The sequence below is a fragment of the Telopea speciosissima genome, chromosome 9 (genome assembly GCF_018873765.1).
Source record: "Telopea speciosissima isolate NSW1024214 ecotype Mountain lineage chromosome 9, Tspe_v1, whole genome shotgun sequence".
NCBI classification, from domain to species: domain Eukaryota; kingdom Viridiplantae; phylum Streptophyta; class Magnoliopsida; order Proteales; family Proteaceae; genus Telopea; species Telopea speciosissima.
Genome location: NC_057924.1, coordinates 39,667,581 through 39,692,934, shown reverse-complemented (window position 1 = coordinate 39,692,934; position 25,354 = coordinate 39,667,581). Strand labels below are relative to the sequence as shown.

The following is a 25,354-nucleotide window of genomic DNA, read 5'->3' as shown; positions in this document are numbered from 1 at the left end:
TCATTTCTTCTTCTCCGCAATAACTCCCCTCTAGGTCTTCTGGCCACTCCATCTTCTCCACCATCTTTTTCCCCTCAGCCCAAACCCTCTGCCGCCTTGCCTGCTCTACTGCTCTCGGACACGAAACCCTTTTCTTGAACATCTTGGGCCAGAATCTTTCTAATCTAAAACCTTAATCACACCCATTTCTATCTCCATCACATTTCTTGTACCCTATTATTTCCCCAGATCTCTTCTTCCCAGAAACCCTAACCATCATATACATGGCATCAAAAAACGAGTCGGGAACAGTCTTTGGAGACCCTGAACTAAATGACGATTTAAAGCAAGTAATGGGTCCTTCATCATCCCCAGTTCACATATATACACCAAAACCCCCAACTCTTTTCTTCCCAGAAACTGTACCCAACATATCTACGGCATCACCATCGGAATCTGGAATATTACTAGGAACATTCCAAGTTACAGTCGGAGAGTATGAGAGTGACGGTGATTTTGAGAGCGACAGATGTTCTGTAACTGACGACGACGGAGATTCGCTTCTGCGTGCCTCCTCACCCCCCAAGGTAAGTTTATTCGAATCTGATAAAGGGTGGTTTAGTTGGTATCTATATGAGTTTAGAAACATCGAACAACCAAGAAAGGTCATATATCAACATGTCTCTGCTTTAAATATCCCCCATCTCTTCGAGGGAAAGTCGAATTTGCTCTATCCTACCACAAACTGCTACCCTGTATTAGTAAGACTGTTCTACTGCAATATGCACATTCAGGAGACTGGCTCAACCTTCAGAATTATTTCTTTTGTCAAAGGTGTATATTTGGAATTTGGACTGGAAGAATTGAACTGTATTCTAGAGTTACAGGCATCGGACACACAAAAGTACTTCCCTCCATCCATCCGTTTTAATGAATTGGATGAGCCCAATCAGATTTTGGAAACCATTTTATGCAAATCTCCATCTTCTCCAAACCTTACAATAACGTCCAACCATTTGAACACTATAGCAAAGGTGCTACATTTGATTGTCCAATCAAATATACTACCCCGTGGCAGTAGACGTGATTTTGTTCTTCCTTTTGAAGCATATATCATTTACTGTCTGATGCGTGAAATTAAAATCTGTATGTCTTGGATCATCATGAATCACATGCTATGGTTTGGCATTAATAGTGACCAAGGGAACCTCCCATATGGACGCCTCATCACTAAAATTCTACTACATTTCAATGTTGATCTCACCCATGAGGTTACTATTCAACCACCTGGAGATATTGACACCAACAGTCTGAAGATGCTCAAGATTCCAAACACCAGAACTCTCAGTGATAGTTATGGAACCGATTTTGGGTTGTAATTGAACATTTCATGCCCCATTTTTGCACTTTAACTGGAGTGTTTATTTAGATACAATTCTTATGTTTTCGGGATTTAATTTTTCTGGGGTCAATTGACCATTACCTCTGTTTGGATCTGTGTGTGGGATAATATTTCTAATTTTGCCTTCACTGTTTTTATTGAAGCAATATGTTGGGTATAACCAAAACAACGAATCAGGGGCTGTGGTGGGCTAGAGTGTAGACATCCCATCTAACATAAAACACTAGTCTTTCCCATAAATACTATAGCTAGAGGCCCCAACATATCCACGTGGAAGTGGAGGATCCGGACTCCAACATATCCAGTTTATTCCAAAGTTGATATGCAGGGTGTATTGCTTCAACCAACTTTGTGATTAAACCCTAAACCCTAACAATATATTCTTTGCATGCATACATTTTTGTGCATGTCGTTTCCTTCCTGATCATGACATTATTCGTACCAATTACTGACCGTAAAAGAAAGGGAAGGAAATTTAGTGACCAGCAGGAGAAGGAAATACAAGGCACTCTCCCCTTATAAAAATCTTCTTAATCGATGGATATTGAGCCTTTAAATATTGAACACCTTTTCATTTTATTGCCCAGTAGTGTTGCTCATCTAAAGCCTTTCTATGAACTTCTATTGGGATACTATTGGAAATGCTTTGTGGGGACTTAGTCTTTGTGTTCAACTTTTGCACCTCTTTTACCTCAGAAGGGGACTTATCTCATCTCGCAGGTATGTATGGATGTATAAGAGTGCCCATGAATACTGGGATTACAGGAAGTGAACAAAGTAAACTTATGAAGGGGTAGAGTTCGTGGGGGTAACTTAGCCCATACAAAAACCAAGTATTATGGTTGCCAAAAAGTCATTTTCTCATTTCCATCATTCCTTTTTTACTGGTGTGTGCCCCAGAACCCTATACTTGCACATCTTGGCCAAACTCTTGCAACATAACTTACTTTAACACTTCATTATGCCTTATGATAGACTGCTTTAGTTACATTTCAGCACGAATGATAAACTCGCATTCCTATTTGTTGATTTCTCTATTAAATCATTTGTCATACGCTTAGGGTACCGCCTTTATTGAAGTATCTCTACCCCCTTTTAATGGGAGCTGCTGAACGTTGCAGCAATAGCTATAGCTGTTACTGATGATGGAAATTTATTTCCTTCTCCCACACACCCCTTCAACCCAGGGCATGCTCTGCGAAAACCTAGTGCACACACCCAAGGTGATCCAATACGTTTGGTGCTGTCTATGTTGGAATCAACATTATTGAACGTAGAATTAAATTCCTTATCATTTTCATTCATATACTTTTGCTAATTCTTAATGTCAATTACTCATTAAACCACCCTTCTTGTTGTGCCTCCTATCCTCAAATACTTGGTGCATAACCATACGAAAGATAAACTCCATATACTTCATTACAAAGGGACTATATAATGCTAATCTTGCATTTTTAGTGCACATCATATCAAATCATCTCGCTTTCTCTTCAGAAAGGTTTCATTATTCTCATTAGATTTCTGCATGGACAACCCAATCAAACAACCAAATCGTTCAAGATTGAGGAGTATTTTCTGTTCACAACTCATCTAATTTGTGCAACCAACATGACTACTAATTAAAGTAAGTTATTTTTTCCACCACTTCGCCATCACATTTCTTGGCATAACTTCTTCCTAGGTAGTACAGCCCCTAACCACAACATTAAACACGCCACACAACATTTTTCAATGAATAACAAAAGTTTTTACATTAATAAGGCAAGGACAATTGTGTTGCAATTTCATACATACATTTAAAGTAACTATGACAAACATGTGACACAGGACTGTTACTATTTACATATCAAGTATACTAACGGATGAAATACCCAATCATTATTCTTAATACTAAGAAAAAGCAAGCAAATGAGATTGCTACTACAAATTTCATGCAAGTCCCTTCGTTCAAATTATTGTCAATACCTAACTTCTCAACCAAAGAGTTGCATGGCCCTCCATACACATCTACATGGCTTTGATGACTTTCATCCAACCCGGCTTCAACAATTGACTTCTTCTCCAACGATCGTTCATGGACATCACCACTCAATATATTCCTTTGTGATACCCCTTGTATCCCATATGACTGTTGACTGGAATTGTATAATTTGAACATACTTTCAGCTTTAAAATGCCGACTGTAAGCCTTATACACAACATTTGGATAATGAAAGACATGCATACTGCACTCTTCCCAACTCATGTAAATTCCTGGTTTACGCTCCTGAAAGACAACATAATACTTTTGGTCCATTTTCCCTCTTCAATGATCTGCAACCCATCATAAGATTTTAGAATGACTATCTAATTTCCACACAACATAAGGAAACTAATTGCCAACAAATGTGAGCCATTGATTGTAGAGTACGATAAAGTGATTCCAACACATGGTGGTGAATTTTGTTATTTTTTGGAATTGGAAGCTTTATATACATATAAAGCATACAGAGTGGGGGGGATCGAACCGGGGAGGGGATAAGGTTCCAGCCAGGAGACTCGAACTTGAGACCTCCTGGTGGGCATGGGCATGAAGCGCACCATGGCTCACCAACTGAGCTAGGCACTTGTTGGTACATTACTGAAATTAACCCATACTAGTTCTTATGATACTCTAACAAGAAAACAATTTAGACCTAACAACAATCCAACAGGGGGATATGTTACATGCGATAAATACTCAAATTAAATACAAATCAAACTGAGTGTAGATCTAAACACACCTCCATTCATATGAACGAAAAAATAACTCTACATTATACACATCCATTTTATAACAAATAACTATGATATTTCAACACTTTAATTTCTATACACCTGCATTCAACATTGTTCTTCTATGGAATCCTATATGTTAGAAACACACAGTTGTCCATTAACACAACTTGTTAGGAGACATCCAACCAAACCCACAATCTCACTTCAATATAACCCACATTCCAACTTCATCGAAAATCCATAACAAAATGACTTGACCTCCTAAATTGGGGTAAAATGTAACATGAACAATTACTAAAACCCATACATGTGTTTTGGAAACTCAGTCAAATAGTAGGACTGAATGAGTTGAAGGCAAGAAAACAAACTTTGGGTTTACGACATTGACAATAGAGTAATAGATGAACTGATTGCTACAGGAAGTAGATACAGAAATATTAGGGATCTAAAATGTATCGGAGGTGGAAGAATATGAATCAGGGTAAATCTAAAGGGGACAATTTTTGTTCTCACATAGATTACCCATCAGGTTTTGACCGATGGGGTTTGGGTGTTAAAATGGACGGTGAGACTTAAAGAAGACATTCAAAAATTAAACTAAGAATCATTAATGAGCTATGGTTTAAACGTATAACAGGCACAACAAGAACTATAAAATCATTAACGACTTTTCGTTTTTACGTCTAACATCCACAACAAGAACATAAACTCATGAATAAAGGTCATTATTCTAAAATAAACAAATTTATATCGGAAAGTAACCTCTCTAAATTGTAGTCGCGGTGCTGAAAAATAAATAACTTCAATATACCGATGAAAATATCCTCACGATAATGGAGATGCCGGCGGTCCCTGTTTGTTCAGCGATATGGAAGACGATGAATACTGAAAAACCCTCTTTAAGGGAAGACGATGATTAAGGAAAAACCCTCTTTTACCCTTTCCGGCCACTATAAGTTATATGACGTTTTGCAATACAACTTGGACTGTGCAATTGATGAATTTGTCCTCATTTTTCAAAATTTACTTCAAAAGAGAAATTACAAATCAACTATTAGACTGTCAGACTTAAACATAAATGCTCATACCATAATCCACGGCTCTAAAGTAATCAACTTAAATGGAAGGTTAGATTTCAACAACGCCTTTCCAGCTTATTTCCACGCATGTCCTACGACCTTTACGCCTTATATATATACTAGTAAACATGCACGTGCAAATGCACGTGGACAAGAATGTGTGTGTGTGTGTGTGTGTGAGAGAGAGAGAGAGAGAGAGAGAGAGAGAGAGAGAGAGGACCAATAATCCATCAACAATATGGAAGCACTTTATTATAATTAATGATGTCAGTTTACGAAGCAAGGCAAATAAACAAAGAGGAATTACAGCCACTTTTAGTTTGTTCTTTAAATATTATTGGGCTTCCTCTCAAAGATGAAATCAGAACTCAGTTCCATGTCCTAGCTTACTAAATACGCCTAGACTGCAAATAACCCATCAACTTTTGACTCCGATGTATACTTGTAATTCAAAAAAAGGAAGTGGAACAATATCTCTTCCTACAAGATGGGAGGCGACCTTGAGAAATTAAATGCCTCAAAATAGTTTGCAATAAGATATACGGAGTAAAACCCAACTCCAAATTGTCCAATGAGATTGAGGTCACTGTTTGTCTTCATTTTCCTTACAAAGGTTGCATATGAAGCAAAATTATATTCAATAAGTCATTCAATTAGAAAAAAGTAAAGCAAAAGCCAAATTCTATCACCTTCACCCAAAATCTCTTTCATGTGAAGGAAAGGAAGTTGATTTTATCCAAAACCTGAGATAGAGTAAACATATTCAAATAAAATCAGCAGCAAATGGGATTGGGAAATAAACAAATGCTTAAGACAACAATAACAATTTAGTTATTCAATTAAGGACAATAAAGACTTGGTAAAATTATCTTGCATCAAAAGCACTAGAGATTAGCTCCCTGAAGAAAATCTCTCTATTGCTATAAAGAGAGTTGATAATTGTATCCATGAGCCAAGAAATGAGACAACCTTTGTTACAGAGGAAATATGATCTCTTTTTTATATTGACAAATTTAATGATCTCAAACAAGACCTCATGAAGAGTTGCTTCAAGGGCCCCTCGGCGAACACTTTTCTCTAATGTAATTTTTGTAATCACTCAGGCAAAAATATGTTGGTCAAGACACGGACCAGGGATCAAACCATGGTTCCCTAGGGAAACCAATATACAGAAAAATCAGGGTTTTGCACCCCTTGGGTTATCCCATGGTGTCCCATGGGTGCCCCATTAAATTTTAGGGTTTCCCATGGTCGCCCATGGGAACCCTGATGCATCCCTATTAGGGTTTCTCCTTCCCTATTGCGTCCCATAAAATTAATTATCACAATAGGGACGAAGAAATTCATCTCTAGTCCATTACATGGCAAGAGGGATCCATCCCATACCCGAATGCGCAGCGAAAATTAATCGATTCGAGTTTCTTTCGCATCCCATAAATATTTATAATCAATAAACTGAAGGAATTAATAAAGAACTGCTAACCTAGTGAGTCTCAAGTGTTGCTCCTCCAATAGACAGTGGTTCTTCCTCCAGTGAGCGCTCCAAGCAAACTGATCTAAACCTCCAATGGTGCTACCAAGGTTCTTCAAGTCAATCCCAGATGCTCTCGAACTCTTCAACACAGATCTAGGGTTTCTCAAACCCTAACTCTCAAACACAGATGAGAGAAGCAAGAAGAAGAAGAGAGATCACAAGAGGGAGAGAGAGAACCAAAAACGTAGGAGAGAGAGTGTCTGCTCAAAAACGTGGAGAGCTTCTCTCCCTTTTGCGTTTTGGTCCCCTATATATATTATTTGGATTTAATAGAACCCCTGTGAGAGTCTGACTCTCTCTCTCTTGTTTGGTAGTTCTGTTTAAACTCAAAGTGCTACACAGGTGAAGAAGCAGAATCTAATAGGAAAAGTATTAATTAGATTCTTTATTTAATTATTAATGGATAATTACAATTAGCACCAAATCCATTAATTAAATAAAGAGCCAATTAAATTAGTAAATTCCAAATAACTCCCTATATGATAACAATTTATCATATACAACCCCCCCACTAATCAACACCATCATTATGGAATCTAAGGCATGTACACATGTACTGCCAAACCCCAATCCATAGTACATGTCCATATACGAGCGTCTGTGCATCTGATCAGATCCCACAAAACTCGATAAAACACTTTGTTCAAATAATTATAAATAATCTATCATTTTATGTAAAATAGATTTTTGCAAAACCATTTTCAAAATGGCATTGGATCTAGATTCTGATCCGACCATGCACAAACAGTCTCTATCTTGGTGTTCCCTAATCGGGCAGTGGTGACCGTGTTGGATAACTCATTCACTCACAAAGTGTTCACTTATTCCCAGAACACCGGCTTTGACTCGCTCAAGTCTCAGTCATTAATGAACCAAAGAATGCGGTCACACTTTGTAGCGACAGGGTTCCCTCAGGCATAGGGTGTCGGTGACACATGTCTATCCCTTCCTACATCTGGCAGTAATACATGAGGGAATCGACAAAGTAGATTCTTCGTCAATGCACACATCAAACATGTGAGCACTCGCATTCGTACCCTGACATCACATGTCTAGGCATACCCAATGCGACGACCATATGATAAGGGTGCCCAGCCCAAACCCTAGTCGTGACTACCATTTTAAGTAAAACTTAGGGACACATATGCTCAAAAAGTTTATATCGCATGTGACAATATCAAACTAAAATGTATAAATGTTCAATACAAAGGTGAACCGGGTTGAACCAGACCAAACCGGGTTTGATGGACACACACTTGTCCAACAATCTCCCACTTGTACATCAAAGCCAATTCCCCATACATTTTAAACCCATGCCCTCCATGTGTTTCTCAAACACTCCAGGTGACAAACCCTTTGTCATGGCATCAGCCACATTTTCAGTTGTGTCCACCTTAGAGATACTCACGTCGTCCTGCTGGATAATCTCTCTGATGAGGTGATACTTTTGCTGCACGTGCTTGTTCCTCTGATGAGCCCTAGGCTCCTTAGCTTGTGCAATGACCCCTCTGTTGTCACATAATAGGGGAATAGGGCCTTTGACAAGGTCAGGGACTACCTCCAAATCTGATAGGAATTTCCTCAGCCAAACACCTTCTTTTGCTGCATCACAAGCTGCAAGGTATTCTGCTTCAGTAGTAGAATCGACTGTGGACTTTTGTTTCACACTCCGCCACACAATAACACCTCCACCCATTAGATATACCATCCCGGACGTGAATTTTCTGTCATCCTTGTCAGTTTGGAAATCCAAATCTGTGTATCCCAATACTGACAACTGATTAGATCCAAAAACCAAGAAATATTCCTTAGTCCTTCTCAGGTACTTAAGGATATTCTTGACAGCACTCCAATGCTCGCGTCCAGGGTTAGATTGATAACGACTTACCATACCAACTGCATAGCAAATGTCTGGCCTCGTACACAACATAGCGTACATACGACTCCCTACTGCTGAGGAATAGGGAATCCTCTTCATCTCTTCAATGTCTGTCTGAGACTGAGGACATTGAGATCTGGAAAGACTGACTCCATGTCTGAAGGGAAAACTTCCCCTCTTGGAGTTTTTCATACTAAATATGGCCAGGACTTTGTCTATATAGGTAGCCTGTGACAAGCCTAGCATCCTTTTCTGGCGATCTCTTACGAGTTTAATCCCAAGGATATAGCTAGCTTCACCAAGGACTTTCATCGAAAATGTTGTGGATAGCCATTGTTTTACTGATGAAAGAAAACCTACATCGTTACCAATCAGCAATATGTCATCTACGTATAAAAGAAGAAAACATATTGCCCTCCCACTGTTCTTTTTGTAAATGCATGGCTCATCCATGTTTTGATCAAAACCAAACGATTTGATTGATTGATCAAACTTGATGTTCCAGCTCCTGGAAGCCTGCTTCAGCCCATAAATGGACCTCTATAATTTGCACACCTTTCTTTCTTCCTCCAAGGAAGAGAACCCCTCTGGCTGTTCCATGTAGATTTCCTCTTATAAGAACCCATTCAGGAATGTAGTCTGCACATCCATCTGTCAGATTTCATAATCCAAGTGTGCTACGATTGCCAATAAAATCCTGATGGATTTCATCATCACCACTGGTGAAAAGGTTTCCTCATAGTCTATACCCTCTTTCTAGGTATAGCTCTTTGCCACTAGTCTCGCTTTGAATCTCTCGACCTTTCCATCTATGCCCTTCTTCCTCTTGAAGATCCATTTACATCCAATCGGCTTGACCCCAAGTGGTGGATCGACTAGAGTCCAGACCTTGTTGGAATGCATCGAATCGATCTCAGAGCGCATTGCCTCCAGCTACCTAGTGGCATCAACATCCTTTAGAGCCTCAGAGTATGTCATCGGATCATCATCCGATTCAACCGATACCATGTGGAACTTGTCCACTGTTTCCTCTTCGGTTAGAAGAGTAAGCCTGGTGGGTGGTCTAATAGTCCTCCCACTACATCAAGGTTCTTCAGGTGTTGGTATTTCAGCAGGTATGTCAGTTGGTCTCACTTCTGGAAGTGACGTTTCTGAACTATCTGATAGCTCTTTAATGACTACTGGTTCGGACCTCTAGGTCATCATTTCTTCCTCCAGAAATGTGACATGTTTACTTACAATGTTCTTTTGGTCAACCGGGTCATAGAAATAATAGCCTATCATGCCTTTGGGGTAGCCTAAGAAATAGCATCTCGAAGTCCTGGATTTCAACTTGTCTGTCTGTTGCTTTCGCAGATGTGCTATGCAACCCCATACCCTAAGGTGTTGAATACTAGGCTTTCGCCCTTTCCACAACTCAAAGGGTGTCTTGGCTACAGACTTAGATGGAACCCTATTCAAGATATATATCGTTGTCTCTAAAGCATACCCCCAAAAAGAAAGAGGCAGCTCACTATAAGTGAGCATCGTCCGGACCATATCCAATAGGGTTTGATTGCATCGTTTGGATACACCATTTTGTTGTGGTGTACCTGGATTAGTTAGCTGACTAACTATCCCTTGGGATATGAGATGATCTTTAAACTCATCCGATAGATACTCCCCTCAACGATCTGATCGTAAGGACTTAATGCATTTATCGAGCTGTCTTTCGACCTCGGCTTGGAATTCTTTGAATTTATCAAAGGCTTTCAATTTTCTACGCATCAAGTATTTGTAACCATATCTAGAGTAATCATCGGTGAATGTGAGAAAGTACTCATACCCATATCTTGCTTGTATGTTTATGGGTCCACACATGTCAGTATGCATCAACTCCAACAGATTTGTGGCTCTAGCACCTTTATTGCTAAAGGGTTTTCTGATCATTTTGCCCTGAAGGCATGACTCACAGGTGGGGAATGGTTCCACCCTCAGACTCTCTAAGGGCCCATCCCTCATCAATCTACTAATTCGGTCCAAATTAATGTGACCTAATCTTAGATGCCACAGGTATGTTGAGTTCACTGAAGCTACTTTCCGTTTCAAATCAACATTTGAAACTACATTCGTTCTAGCAAGGCAATCTAGGAAATACAAACCACTTTGCATATATTCGGATGCCACAAAGGAATTATTAAAACGAATAATTAACTTAGAATTAAAGGAAAAACTATATCCGTCCAAAACAAGTTTTGAAACTGAAATTATCTTCCTCTTGAAAGAGGGTACCTAATAGTAATCCTTTAAAACTAAACTAGCAGAACTAAATTTCAAAATAAAAGTTTCCACAGCCATCGCCTTGGTCTCAGCTCCAGTGTCCATCCGAAGACGCACCTCATTTCTTTTCAGGTTCCTTGTCTCCTTGAACCCCTACAAATCATTGTAAATGTGAATAGTGGATCCACTATCCACCAACCAAGAATTGGTCGGTTCAAAAGATAAATTAGACTCATAAAGAACATGAACATCACATGTACCTTCTTTAGCAGTCTCTGTTTCATCAGGCTTCTTGTCTTTCAAAGTTGCCAGGTAAGCACGACAGTTTCTTTTCTAGTGACCCTCCTTCTTGCAATAGAAGCACTTACCTTTGCCTTTATTGCCAGACTTCCCACCCTTGGCTTTCAGGGTCTTACCCTTACTTCCCTTTTTCTTCTTCTTCCCATTTGAAGAAGGCTTTGCCTCAATTGCATTTACCTCAGCCTTATCCTTTTTCAAGGACGCTTTAGCCTCTACCAGTGCATTAGCAAGCTCGGTGAGCTCCATCTCCTTCTCAAACATCTTGTAGGACATCCTAAAAGGTGCGTAGGTAGAAGTGAGTGACTCTAAGATCACATTGGTCTTGTATCGCAGGCTGAAATCAGTCCCCATGGATTCCAGTTTTTCAAACAGATTGATCATTTTCATTACATGATCCATTACTGGAGTCCCCTAGGACATCTTGGAGTTATGGATTTGAGTCACCGCATCAGAATGTGTGTGTTTCAACTGCCTATTAAACAATTCAACAAGCTTATCCATTTTACCCCCAGCAGTGCGTATATCCTTGACCAAGTCTACAATTGACTTTTCCAACGATCCTAGGATATAGAGTGATGCCTTGGAATCCCTCATGAGGAACTCCTGCATCTCTTCATTTGCCTCAAAATCGTTTGGGTCGGGTTGAGGAGGAACTTGTTCATCTAGAAGTGTGTACAGTCCTTCAGCAGTCAGGAGCAACTTAATGCTCCGGTAGCAATCGACATAATTTGTACCATTAAGTTTATATTCACTAATGAGAGTGCTAACAGGTTGAAATTAACGGCAGCCATTGTATAATTATCTACAGATGCACAAGTAAATAACCACATGCTAATTAATAACCATTGAAAATAATAAATTGAGCACACACATATCAATGGTCTTTCATGATTTGGGTTTTCCTCATAACCCAAAAGATGAATTGGATACGTACAACCCTTGCATGCATAACTTACCCTATCGAGAGTCATTGTACACACCATGGTAGTGTGGACTAAGCTGTTTGCCTCATGGGCTTCCAATATTTTTGGCCACCTGGGTGTCATGTCCAGATCCTGTCGGCTGACATACACCCAAGTCATGTACTTACCTATTGCATTAGTTAGAATCATGGAATCATGAAAGATGGCCCACTATCGCAGTGCCCTCTCACTATCCATACCCTAACTTATCTTGATAGAGGTAAATATAGATAAATGTGTGACAGAGGTCCTGGCAATGTCCTGTTGGCTTATGCGGGGTCATGTCACACACTTTCTACATTTATCTTCAATAGGAGGCCATGGACATGTCTACCGATTAAGACTAGTCCATATCATACATGTATTATCAATTAAGAGGGATTAATCAACTCTCACATATCATGGACAAATTTAAACATTCATAATTAATCAACATTAATTAAAAATGATTATGGGATGGCGGCATTTTTATCAGAAGCAATTAAATAATCCTCCCAATAAAAATAAAACTAATAACTTTGGGTGCATTTATCATGCCATGGATGCCACGCCTTGATCATCTCCTCCGCCTGATCACGTCTTCAAAGTAGGTGACTTCATCTCTATAAGCTTTGAGCGCCACATGTGGATCTCCATCAACATGCCCTGGGAGTCCTAGCTCCTCTAAAATTACAATGGAAACCTAGGAAAAAATTCTATACACTTTTCTTTCCATAATAATAAAGAAACCCCGTATGGAGAAACCAACCCACCATTTGGGCTGCCCTTGGGGTGGAGTATATTTGTTTATAAAAAAGATAGGGGGAGAGAGAGAAAGAAAGAGAAGCATCACATCCACCTATAACCCTATGTATTACATACATAAACAATCCATCCATTTATTAGAATGCCATTCTTATAATCACATCATAATATAATTCCATGCATGGGCATTAAAGTAAGTAAACAAAAATTATAACATGGATTCCTTCAATTATTGAACCACCACATCACATGTGGTAACATGTGTCCAAACCCATAAATTAAAATCACAATTTTAATTATAAGTTGGTGGAGGGAAGAATCCCATCATCCATTTTCTTCCTCAAAAAACAAAACATATTAAAAATTTCTGTTTTAAAAAATCTGTTTTTTTTTTTTTTTTTTTTAAAATGTTAAACTGGAGGGAAAACAAGGGGGGTGCATGCAGCCCACATGCGCAGGCTGCAAGTACTCCCTGTGCAGCCTTTAGGCCCAAGGCCCACGGGCAGCAGCCCATGGCTGCAGGCTTGCTGCCCATAGGCTAAAGCCCACGGACAGCAGCCTGCAGGCCCGCAGCCCCCAAGCTTGCTGCCCGCAGGCAACAACCCGTTAAGGCATGCGCACAAGGGCAAGGAACAAGAGGAGGGCGTGCGCAGTGGCTTGGCAGTGTGCGCTCCCCCCTCCCCCCCCACATATAAAACATGATTAAAAAATTTAAATTAATAATCACTCCTTAATTGGATACATACTTCAATAATTGGAATAAATAAAACAAACCAAATCCATCATCACATGGGTAGGTTGTTACACTAACAACCTTGTAACTACCCATGTGCACATGAGAAGGTTGTTATAACAACCATAATTTTAACCTCCCATATGCAACTTCCATCCCACTCATGAAAATCATATTAAACTATTAATTATTCAATATTCATGGGTGGGAAAGGTGGCTCTGATACCACACTGTTGGTCAAGCAACGGTCCAAGGATCAAACCATGGTTCCCTAGGGAAACCAATATACAAAAAAATTAGGGTTTTGCACGCCCTGGGTTATCCCATGGTGTCCCATGGATGCCCCATTAAATTTTAGGGTTTCCCATGGTCGGCCATGGGAACCCTGGTGCATCCTTATTAGGGTTTCTCCTTCCCTATTGCGTCCCATAAAATTAATTATCACAATAGGGACGAAGAAATTCATCTCTAGTCCATCACATGGCAAGAGGGATCCATCCTATATCCGAATGCACAGTGGAAATTAATCGATTCGAGTTTCTTTCGCATCCCATAAATATTAATAATCAATAAACTGAAGGAATTAATAAAGAACTGCTAACCTGGTGAGCCTCAAGTGTTGCTCTTCCAATAGACAGTGGTTCTTCCTCCAGTGAGCGCTCCAAGCAAATAGATCTAAACCTCCAATGGTGCTACCAAGGTTCTTCAAGCCAATCCCAGATGCTCTCGAACTCTTCAACACAGATCTAGGGTTTCTCAAGCCCTAACTCTCAAACACAGATGAGAGAAGCAAGAAGAAGAAGAGAGAGCACAAGAGGGAGAGAGAGAAAACCAAAAATGTAGGAGAGAGAGTGTCTGCTCAAAAACGTGGAAAGCTTCTCTCCCTTCTACTTTTTGGTCCGCTATATATATTATTTGGATTTAATTAAATCCTAGTAGGATTTAATAGAACCCCTGTGAGAGTCTGACTCTCTCTCTCTTTGTTTGATAGTTCTGTTTAAACTTGAAGTACTACACAGGTGAAGAAGTAGAATCTAATAGGGAAAGTATTAATTAGATTCTTTATTTAATTATTAATGAATAATTACAATTAGCACCAAATCCATTAATTAAATAAAGAGCCAATTAAATTAGCAAATTCCATATAACTCCCTATATGATAACAATTTATCATAGACAACCCCCCCACTAATCAACACCATCATTATGGAATCTAGGGCATGTACACATGTACTGCCAAACACCAATCCATATTACATGTCCATATACGAGCGTCTGTGCATCTGATCAGATCCCACAAAACTCGATAAAACACTTTGCTCAAATAATTATAAATAATCTATCATTTTATGTAAAATAGATTTTTGCAAAATCATTTTCAAAACGGCACTGGATCCAGATTCTGATCCGACCATGCACAAACAGTCTCTATCTTGGTGTTCCCCAATCGGGCAGTGGTGACCGTGTTGGATAACTCCTTCACTCACAAAGTGTTCACGTATTTCCAGAACACCGGCTTTGACTCGCTCGAGTCTCAGTCATTGATGAACCAAAGAATGCGGTCACACTTTGCAGCGACAGGGTTCCCTCAGGCATAGGGTGTCGGTGATACATGTCTATCCCTTCCTACATCTGACAGTAATACATGAGGGAATCGACAAAGTAGATTCTTCGCCAATGCACACATCAAACATGTGAGCACTCGCATTTGTATCCTGACATCACATGTCTAGGCATACCCAATGCGATGACCATATGATAAGGATGCCCAGCCCAAATCCTAGTCGTGACTACCATTTTAAGTAAAACTTAGGGACACATAATGCTCAAAAAGTTTATATCGCATGTGACAATATCAAACTAAAATGTATAAATGTTCAATACAAAGGTGAATCGGGTTGAACCGGACCGAACCGGGTTTGATGGACACACACTTGTCCAACAAAATATCCATGAGAAATGCCTTAAAATATACTAAATACATTATATATATCAACATAGCAATCTTACCTCTTGGATCTACAACCACTTCGGGTGCCACATTCAAACTGATATACCATAAACATTGCAGATTAGCAATCTGTCATCATTAAATCAAAATATGAAATTAGTAATAGAAGAGTGATGTTTCAAAAGAAATAAAGAGGACTTTGGATACCTCATGACTATAAATCCATCCTTTTGAAAAGCAAAGAATGTGCTCAGTATGATCCTTCTATTGAGAACAATTTCTATACCATCTAGCTAGACATGAATGGTGATTATTCATGAAAGGAAAATAGAAGAGGTTATTGTTGTAGTTTTCTAAAAGAACAATATAAAATAATTATGATTAATTTTAGTATCTTCTTAGACTCCACATATCAAGTGGTATGCATGTAATTTTGACTACTTGGTAGGCTAAGTTGTAGGACCAGTAGGCAACCCAAATGTCTCTTTTGAAAAGAGATGGTAATATTATCCTATATACCACCAATACAAATTATTCTTTCCATCAAGGGATGAGATGAAGAACATAAATCTTTCATCTAACAGAGGTCACCCGAACATATCTAGAGTCCATGTGAAAACCCATATCCAGTCAAGTGTTGAGAACAAAAGTCAGTAAATTATTTTCTACTTAAAAAATAAAACAGGTCTCTCCTTGTAAACAAGATAGAGGCCTTGTGGTTGTAATGGCAAGATGTAAGGGCACATAATGTCGGACTATCTACCGAAGGCAACAGTCCCAAATAGTCCAGAGGTCTTGGGGTTGTCATGGCAAAAATGTAAGGGCGCACAATATCGGACTATCTACCAAAGGCAATAATTCCAAATAGTTCTCAACTCCCACGGAACTCAAGAAAACTAACTCAGATCTTAATAGAAGAAGTAATCAACCAAAACCTGAGAATTAGTAGCAGCAGGTAAAGAAGCCCAAACTGAGATCGAGCAGCCCGGTTTGGACAAAATCCTAAAATCCCATAGAAAACAGAATTTAAGAGAGACACCAACAGCAGATGAATTTCTCCAGGAAATCCCTGGTTTCAGCAGAGCTCGATTGGACTGAAAGTGGGGCTTTGTTGGTTGATCTTTAGCAACATTGATGAGAGTCTTCTTGCACAATAGCAGGGTTTCAGCATTTGTTCAGTTGATGGAGAAATAATCTTCGATTGGCAGCAATAGAGATCACAAGCAAAGGAGCAAAGAGAGCTCAAGATAGAGGAGGGTAAGGGTTGGGCTGTTTCAGCCCTTGGGTCTCTCACCCATAGCGATCTCAGCTGTTGAAGGGGAATTCTTTTTTAGAATCGTGTGCAACCATTGCTTTTAAATTTCATTAATCAATTGGCAACTCTTCCTTACAATGGGTGCCAGTTTTATAGCTCAGGCAAGCTTACAAAAATAAGAAGTAAAAAATAGAAACTAACTCATACATACCTATCTTTGAGAGATTGCTATTGCTGGTAATAATCATACAACTTAAAAAGAAGGGAAAGAATTGCAAAACAAATCAACTGTGAGATGTAACATCCAAAAATTCAGAATACATATTCACCAGCATTAATCTTATAATCTCAAAAGGCAGTCACAATGAAAATCCAAAGTTGTTTAGTTTTTCTTGTAACTCAGAATAAACAAACTTGAAAATATGTAAGTCTTCTTCAAAATAACCAATAATGGAGCTTGAGATAGTGCAAACAAATAGAATGGGAACATGTAGGTATAGATTAAGAAATTTATAAGCATTGATTCGTAGAAGAATTCTCATATATACCAATCTATGCCAGAGCATTTAGGGCATAACCACAGACACATTGTACAACTTAAATGAGCCTGCCCCATGTTTACTTAAAAGACTGCGCTATGTTTATAGGCACGTACAACTTAAAAAAACTTGGAAGTTGATGGTATAAACCGTATGTATATGTTACTAGAGAACAACTTTCAAAGGAGAAAAAGGAAGGATCCTCTATCAACTATCAACTGACAATCCGGTGTGAGGTACTTAGAGGAACGTACTGCACAACCAAGGGTGGGAGGGAATGAACTGTGGCCTTTATGAGAAAAGAAAGATAGCCGGAGCTCAAGTCGACGGTAAAAAATGCAGGAGGAAATATAGTGATTATACTATATATATTTTAAAAGATACGACCAGAGGATCTTGCAAGTAAAAGAAACAGAATGATTATAATGAAAATCCAAAGGAAAATCTCAGGAAATTTAGAATATTAAAAAGAATGAAAGCTAATATCAATTCTACCCGTCTATTAACATTCCTTTTACCATGATTATCTGAAATCAGAAGGGGATCTTACATCGAATATGGAATTCCAGTCAGATATGTATTTAGTAATTCTTGATTGCAATAACAAGGGCGGTAGTGATCGAGGCACGTTTCTCTAGTTCCAATCTTTCACATAATATATATTGGCTGCCTCATTGAAGAGTAGTTACTGCCACTCACTATTGATACTTACCTGCAGAAAGAACTCATCAACAGTTCAGTCAATCCTCACTATCTAACAGTAACTTTTGTATGGAGGAATGAAATTTAAGCCACATTTTGGTCCTGCGCATATTCATCATCCACAATCCTTTAAGGCTATTACCTTAGCTAGAAAAAAAATTCATTTGGATGATTTTGCTGTTCCTCTTCAATCTATTGCCAAGATTGAAGAGGTAAATAGATTCCTATTTATATTTCCTATAAATGTGAAGACTGATGATACCTAAATATGTCCTAGGATTAGGGCTGTAAACGGATCGAATTCGGCTCGGATAGTGCTATATCCGCATCCGCATCCGATTAGCTATCGGACGGATTCGGATAGTGCTAAACGGATACGGACACGGATACAGATCAGATATTTTATCCATTTACATGTAAATATAGCTTTTCGGATAGCTATAGCCTATCCGTATCCGCATCCGCATCCGTTTAGCTTTTGGACGGATTCGGATAGTGCTAAACGGATACGGAAACGGATTTCGGCTATTCATTTACATCCCTACCTAGGATACATACAGCCTTCACATGCACCCATATGGAATTTGGACAGTAGAAGAGCTGGGTAACCCACATAGTCACAGATGGGCCACAACCAAAAACCAAACTTGATTGACTACTGCAATATTGCAATAAATGATTAGGTATATTAAGACCATCGATTCAAGTATCAATGAAAGACAGAATAAACTACAGAGGAATATGATTATGACTTACAAGCACAAACAAGCATCGATGGGAGCTGCAATGGGCCAAAGCTCTCCACTCACAGTGTCTTTGCCAGAATTAATCAAATACCTAACCCACAAGACGTACAAACAAAAAGATTTGCCGTATAGTAAGTCATGAATACTTTGCAAGAATCATAAAAGAAACTCATTGTTCATTAAAAACCCAATTAAAGAACAAATAGGAGAGAGTTTACCTTCCCAAAATGCCAAAAATATGGTGGCGAGTGAAATCCATCATAAGAAACCTCTCCAATTGAACGATTTTTAAGCCCAAAGACCAGAAGAAGAAAAAAAATCAGTGGGTTCGATCAAATTGACTACATTCAATCGTCAATGCCGTCGTTCATCACAACCTACAAAAGACAAATGGCAAAGGGGCACAGTTAAAAAAAAATGATCCACATTAAAGAAAGGAAGATGACCATCTCTCAGTTTTCCCCTAAAGATTAAAATTGGAGCATTTCTTGCATTGGCTGTTACCTGTGTGTACAGAGAGATGAAACCTCCTAGCTTCCTCCAGCTGAGACATTTCATCTTCAATTGCATTAGTGGCTTCTAATAATTCAGGTGCTCCAACAATATGAATGAACCTGAAAAGAAAGAAAATAGTCAATTTTAAAGAAATAAACCTAACAGGAAACTCTTGCCAGAAAAAACGCAAGTTGAAAAAAAATTAAAATCCAACCAATATTTGTGTTTCACAAACCTCAAAAGAGTAGATTGGGAGAACCATGCTGAGCCCCTGAGATTTCCAGGCAACTGAAGTTTGAAGTTGTCAACCATTCCTTTGGAGTGGGCATCTTTTGCTTCTGGGAGATGCAGTACAAGCTGTTCCAGAAGACCAGAAGCAAATTTCTCCACTGTTTTGTTGCCACAAACAAATGCATCATACCTATATAATAAATAAACATCATAACATCCCTGAATAATTTCAAAAAATGTAATTCATTTACCAGAATGATCAAGAGAAAATAGCACGAGAATCCAAAATAAAAGCATCTGTGAGATGCTAATGCATTTTGAGTTCAGTTCAGTCATTCTCGTTGCAAAGAAGAAACAAATGGAAGTGCTAACCCGTCCACATGTTTGCTCTTTGCTATCGCTGTCACTATCGCTGCTGCCCGAGCTTGGGATCACAAAGCTGGGTGGATGTTGAGGATGGGATGCACATCCTAGCATCCCTTCTTCAGACTCTGTTTTGTGGCATATGATATGATGAAGACAATCTGTTGAAGATGATCGGGTTTGCCGACAAATATTGGCGGGACAGTTTGGAGAACCGATCCGTAATTTTTTGGGTCTTTTACAATTACCATCCCAAAATCTTTTGTATTTACAATTATCCTCCTAAAAACTTTGAAACAACTGTTACCCTCCCCTATTGCATACTAAATACCAACTGATCCCCACCGTTACAGACCCGTAACAGAAGGGATTAGTCGTGAGAGTGTGCCGTTGTCACGAATTTTTTAGGACTAAAATACTCTTTGTCAAAACGAAATTTTTCTTCACTTCCTCTTCACTTCAACTGCACTTCATCTTCTTTACTTCCTCTTCACCTGTTGCAGCAAATCGGTGGAAGAACTTCTTTGTGTTTTTTTTTCTTCCGTTTTTCTCCTTGTAAGCTTTCCTCTCTTCTCGTTGTTTTCTTCCTCTTCGATCAACCCGGAAGCTATGTGCAGCAGCAGAGTATACATTTCAAACACCAGTCTCTCCTCTTTAAAGAAGATATTCTTTCACACCATGGGAGTAAGGTTCGAGCAGCGTCGTCTCTGTTCATAAGCACATCTGCCACAACGTTTTCTTATGCAATCACTCGATTTCCTTTATTTCGTACAACTTCGGACTTCTCAGATCTCAATCATGTTTGGCTGTGTACTCTGCAATCATCGTGAACCCAGAATCCAATTCTCGCTGTAAGAAGAAATCGTAGAAGGATCGAAAAACCATCTTCGTCTCCCTCTCCTTCTCCTTCTCCTTCCTGCTCCCATTTCAGGTATGATTGATATAAGCAATAACAGTTTTGAATAGTTCTTTCATGGGTGGACTGAGATTTGGATATGTAAATTATAATCTTTTCTTTTGCTAAAATTACAGCAAACAACGTCACTACTACTTGGCTGTCAACAGACCCCAATTCAAGATGGTAAAACCAGAATCTATTATGCCCTTATCGAAATTTATTTTATTTTCCTGGAACCAAAAAGATTCGGAGGGGGAGGATTTGAGGGATGGGGAAGGAGGAGATGGAGGGTTAGTTGGGCGTTTGTGGTTTGATGATTTTGCTGAGTAATAGAAGGAAACCTGAGACCGATTTGGCCTGTGGAGTTTTAGGGCTGGTAGGATCTTTGGTTTGGGATTACCAGAAGGTGATGAAGGGGTGGGTTTTGGGGTTCTGCTCTTTGTGCTCTGATGGTGATTTTGGGGTTAAGGAGTGAGCATTTACACATACGCCTTAAAGATTTAAGGGTTCGCTCTCCCTTCATAAAGATTGCTAGGGCAAGGAGAAGATGAGCTACCTAATCTTAGATTTGAAAAAAAAAGACGGGAAATTTTTTTGATGAATTCTGTTCTCCACAGTTACAACTGTTGCTATAACTCTCTCTTGCTTCATTGAAGAAGAATCCATTACTCACTCTTGATGTAGTGATAGAATTCTTTGAAATATCTGTCTCTGTGACATTATCACAAGAAGTTGGACGGCGAATCAAAGAAAACCCAAATTCTGAGCTCGTTTCCAAATGGGTTTGATTCTGATTCAAAGTTCTGGAATCTTGGTGGCTTTGATACAGAAAGTTGGGATTAGATCCCATTGGATTGATTGTGCTCTCTTGGAATTCAAACAAAGGGAAGGGATCAAAGACTTGCTTGGTCACAGGCTGAACATAGTAGTTTGAATCGTTAATGGAAACTGTAGTCCCAAGTTGTAAACTTGATAAGGTTCTCTATTTCTTGGGCTGAGATGTTTGCAAGTAGTCTTCATTTCTCTGCATTTCTTCTCATCTTGTGCTTCAGTTTCAGTCAAGGGCTTGTGGGTGTTTGGGTCAATCCCTATCACTGTACAATCTTCCCCTAGTCTACACCGTTTTCTCTGCAACCGACGCCATGGAAGAAGGAGAAGAAGGAGGAGAAGGAGAAGGGACGGTGATGGGGTGGGGGTATTTTACAATTACCACCCCAAAAGGGCATTTTGGTCCTAAAACATCGGTAACAATGGCACACTCTCACGACTAACCCCTTCCGTTACGGGTCTGTAACAGTGGGGGCCAGTTGGTTATTAGTATGCAACAGGGGAGGGTAACAGTTGTTTCAAAGTTTTTTTTTGGGGAGGGGGGTAATAGTAGATATCAAAGTTTTTGGGGTGATAATTGTAAAAAACCCTAATTTTTTTGGTGATCAAGCGATCTCGAATTCTGACTGGAAAGCAACATCAATTACCAATCTGTCCCCTTGGATGATTATGTCGATGCATGCTTATTCCCTTGTAGAAGTTATTCGTTTGGAATCTTTGAAAGTGCAGACAAGCAAAATGGTAGATATGGCCATTACATCAACAACATTAATACTAAAAAAATAAACCAGTACATGTAGAGAACCTCCTTGCTGAAACGTCAAAACTAACAAATGCATTTACTTAAGAAAAAACAATAGCTATAAAGAGAGAGAGAGAGTTGAACCTGCCGAAAATAGGAAGAAGGGTTTAGAGGTGGAATTCGCAAGGTATGAGAAAGGAGATCGTGGGGAGAGGTAGACGGTAGGGTTTAGGTTTAGAGGTGGAATTCGGAAGGTATGAGAAGGTGACTGTGGAGAGCGGGAGACGGTAGGGTTTAGGTTTAGGGCCTTAGAGGTGGAATTCACAGGGTTAAGAAGGAGATCGTGGAGTGAGACGCAGTAGGGTTTAGGTTTAGAGAGCATATTTTACTTAATTAAAATTAAAAAAATACTAAGGATACCAAAATTATTATAAGAATAAAAGAAAATACATGAACAATAATGATAATGAGATGGAATTTAGGTTAAAAAGAAGGGTAAAGATGTCAAGTGAAACTGGAGAGATTTTCTCTCCATAATTGTGGTACTCTCCATGATTTGCCTCTAATGTAAAACAGTAATAATTAATACTAAGGGTACCTAAGATTATGAAGTTCTAAGAAAGAATGACATACAGATTAAGAGTTGAATAATGAAATTTTAGATAAGAATGAAGGGTAGAATAGGTAACTGAAAGATTTGCCACAACGTGCTTTCATATAATAGTATGATATATATATATATCTGTGTGTGTGTGTGTGTGTGTTAATTTTAATACTTTCTATGTTTTATCATTATTTTAGGAAGTGGAAAGTATTATGACCTCCAACTATGATTTATATGAAAACATGCAAGGGCAAACATCAAGAGTATTATTCACGGAGGAGCATAAAGATCTGGTAAAAGAAGGAGCAACATGGATGAAGGATATAGCAACACAATGCATGGTGGTAGCAACATTAATCACTACGATTATGTTTGCAGCAGTGTTTACCATACCAAGTTCAAATAAGGGGAGTAGTTCTGATAATACGGGAGGAGAAGAACCCAATTATGTACAAGGCAAGTTTCCTATAATTTGTGTGGTATCAAATATGTTAGCACTTTGTTCTTTAGTCGCTTCAATGTTGATGTTTCTAGCTATTATTACTTCACGATATGCGGAAGAAGACTTCTTGTCAACTTTGCCTCGAATGTTGATGTTGGGCCTTTTATTTCTCTTCGTCTCTATTGTGGGGATGATGATAGATTTTGTGGCAGCTATCTTATTTATGCTTCGATACGGTGTTCGTATATGGGTCTCCTTTCCAATTATCTTGCTAGCAAGTATCCCAGTCACTCTATATGCTTTGGTGGAATTTCCCCTATTCATACAATTGATGTTTACGACATCCTCGTCATATATCTTCGGGAAGAGAGTATTAAACAAGCATGTATGAATAGGTAAGAGTACATAGTACTTTACCATGGTGTGTTGTAGAGGGAATAATATATAAACAAAGTGCAATGTATAATTAATCAGGCATAGTGTGTGTTTTGTTTGTTATAAACATTTGAGTTTATTGTTTGGCATTAGTTTATACATCTCATTAGTGTGATTTTGAATTGATAAGAAAATGAATGATTCCTATGTCTACTGCTATAAATTTTCTATGTGGTCTATTTTTTTCTTGCTGGGTGTGATTGCACTGGCTCCTTTTTTTTTTCTCCAACTTGTTCAACTTAAATGATTTCCCTTTTCCAATTGCCATACAAAGGCCATAATCATTGACTTCTTAATTTAAGGTTATGTTTAGTATGCATTCTTAGAAAGCATTCTAGGTCAGTTTTGCATTTTCGGACATCAAAAACAATTATTTTTATCATCCGAGAATGTGAAATTGACCTAGAATGTGTTCCACGAATACATACTAAATACAGCCTAAGTTTACATTGTATATGTACATGTATGGGAGTGCATCCATAGAATCACATTGATTGGATCTATGCAAGATGATCTTTGAGTTGGTCTGTCATTTTCAAGATCACATCATATGTCATTGCATTATCGTTTTTGACTTGAGGGAAGGCACGTTCTAGGAGATAATTTATACTTAAAGTTGTGTTTGGTATGCATTCTTAAAATAGATTCTGGGTCTAGAATGGATCTTGAAACTCAATTCTTCTTTATTTTATCCTTCAAAATGCAATTTAGACTCATAATCTATTCCAATAATGCATACCAAACATAAACTAAATTAAAGATGGAACCTAAGAGAGAGAGAAAGAGGAAAATGCTTCAAAATGCATTTTGGACTCAAATCACTCTCTCTCTCTCTCTCTCTCTCTCTCTCACTTACACCCCGTTCACTCTCTCTTTTTATGCTTCTCCCTCTTCATCTCTTTCTCTCTCTCACTCAACCACTTTTCTTATTCACCATTAGGCATTGTAAGATAAATCAGTATGTTACTTAAGAGAATTCATCACTGAAACCTCAACAATCAATTCAATTTTAATGCAAAATGAAGCCAACTACATAAAGAGTTCAGTTGATGTTGTTGTAATTTATACCATGGAACAAAAATTCGACCGAAACCTATCAAAACCACCGAGTTAACTCGGTTTCCCAAGTTTTCGAGACGAGTTGAAGGGGGATTTTATAAAATCCCTGGATTCGACCGGGTTTCGATGGTTTCGACCATATTTCGGGGGTTTTGACACATATGCCCATCAAAACTAGGAAAAACTTGGCTCAAAACTAGGACAGACGGGTATTTATTCCAAAAACCAGTACACACACTTAGTTATGTCTAATATCATTTAAGTAAATGTTCTTGTATTTGCATTTCATTTACTTAAGATATTATTCATAAATAAGCAAATACCCTGTATTGAATCCAATAAAAATAGTTAAAAAATCAATTTTCAAAAGGAAAAAAAAAAAAAATTCAACCCCCCAATTCAAAAACAAAAACTGGATTTTCGACGGTAGGTGCAA

General features: G+C 38.6%; 1 long non-coding RNA gene across 1 annotated transcript; it reads left to right on the top strand.

The window, feature by feature from the left end:
• Nucleotides 1–3,170: 3,170 nt before the first annotated feature.
• On the top strand, nucleotides 3,171–23,795 carry LOC122640543. Its single transcript, XR_006329688.1, has 3 exons — nucleotides 3,171–3,182; nucleotides 6,926–6,935; nucleotides 23,232–23,795. It is a non-coding gene; the product is annotated as an uncharacterized LOC122640543 (long non-coding RNA).
• Nucleotides 23,796–25,354: the final 1,559 nt, after the last annotated feature.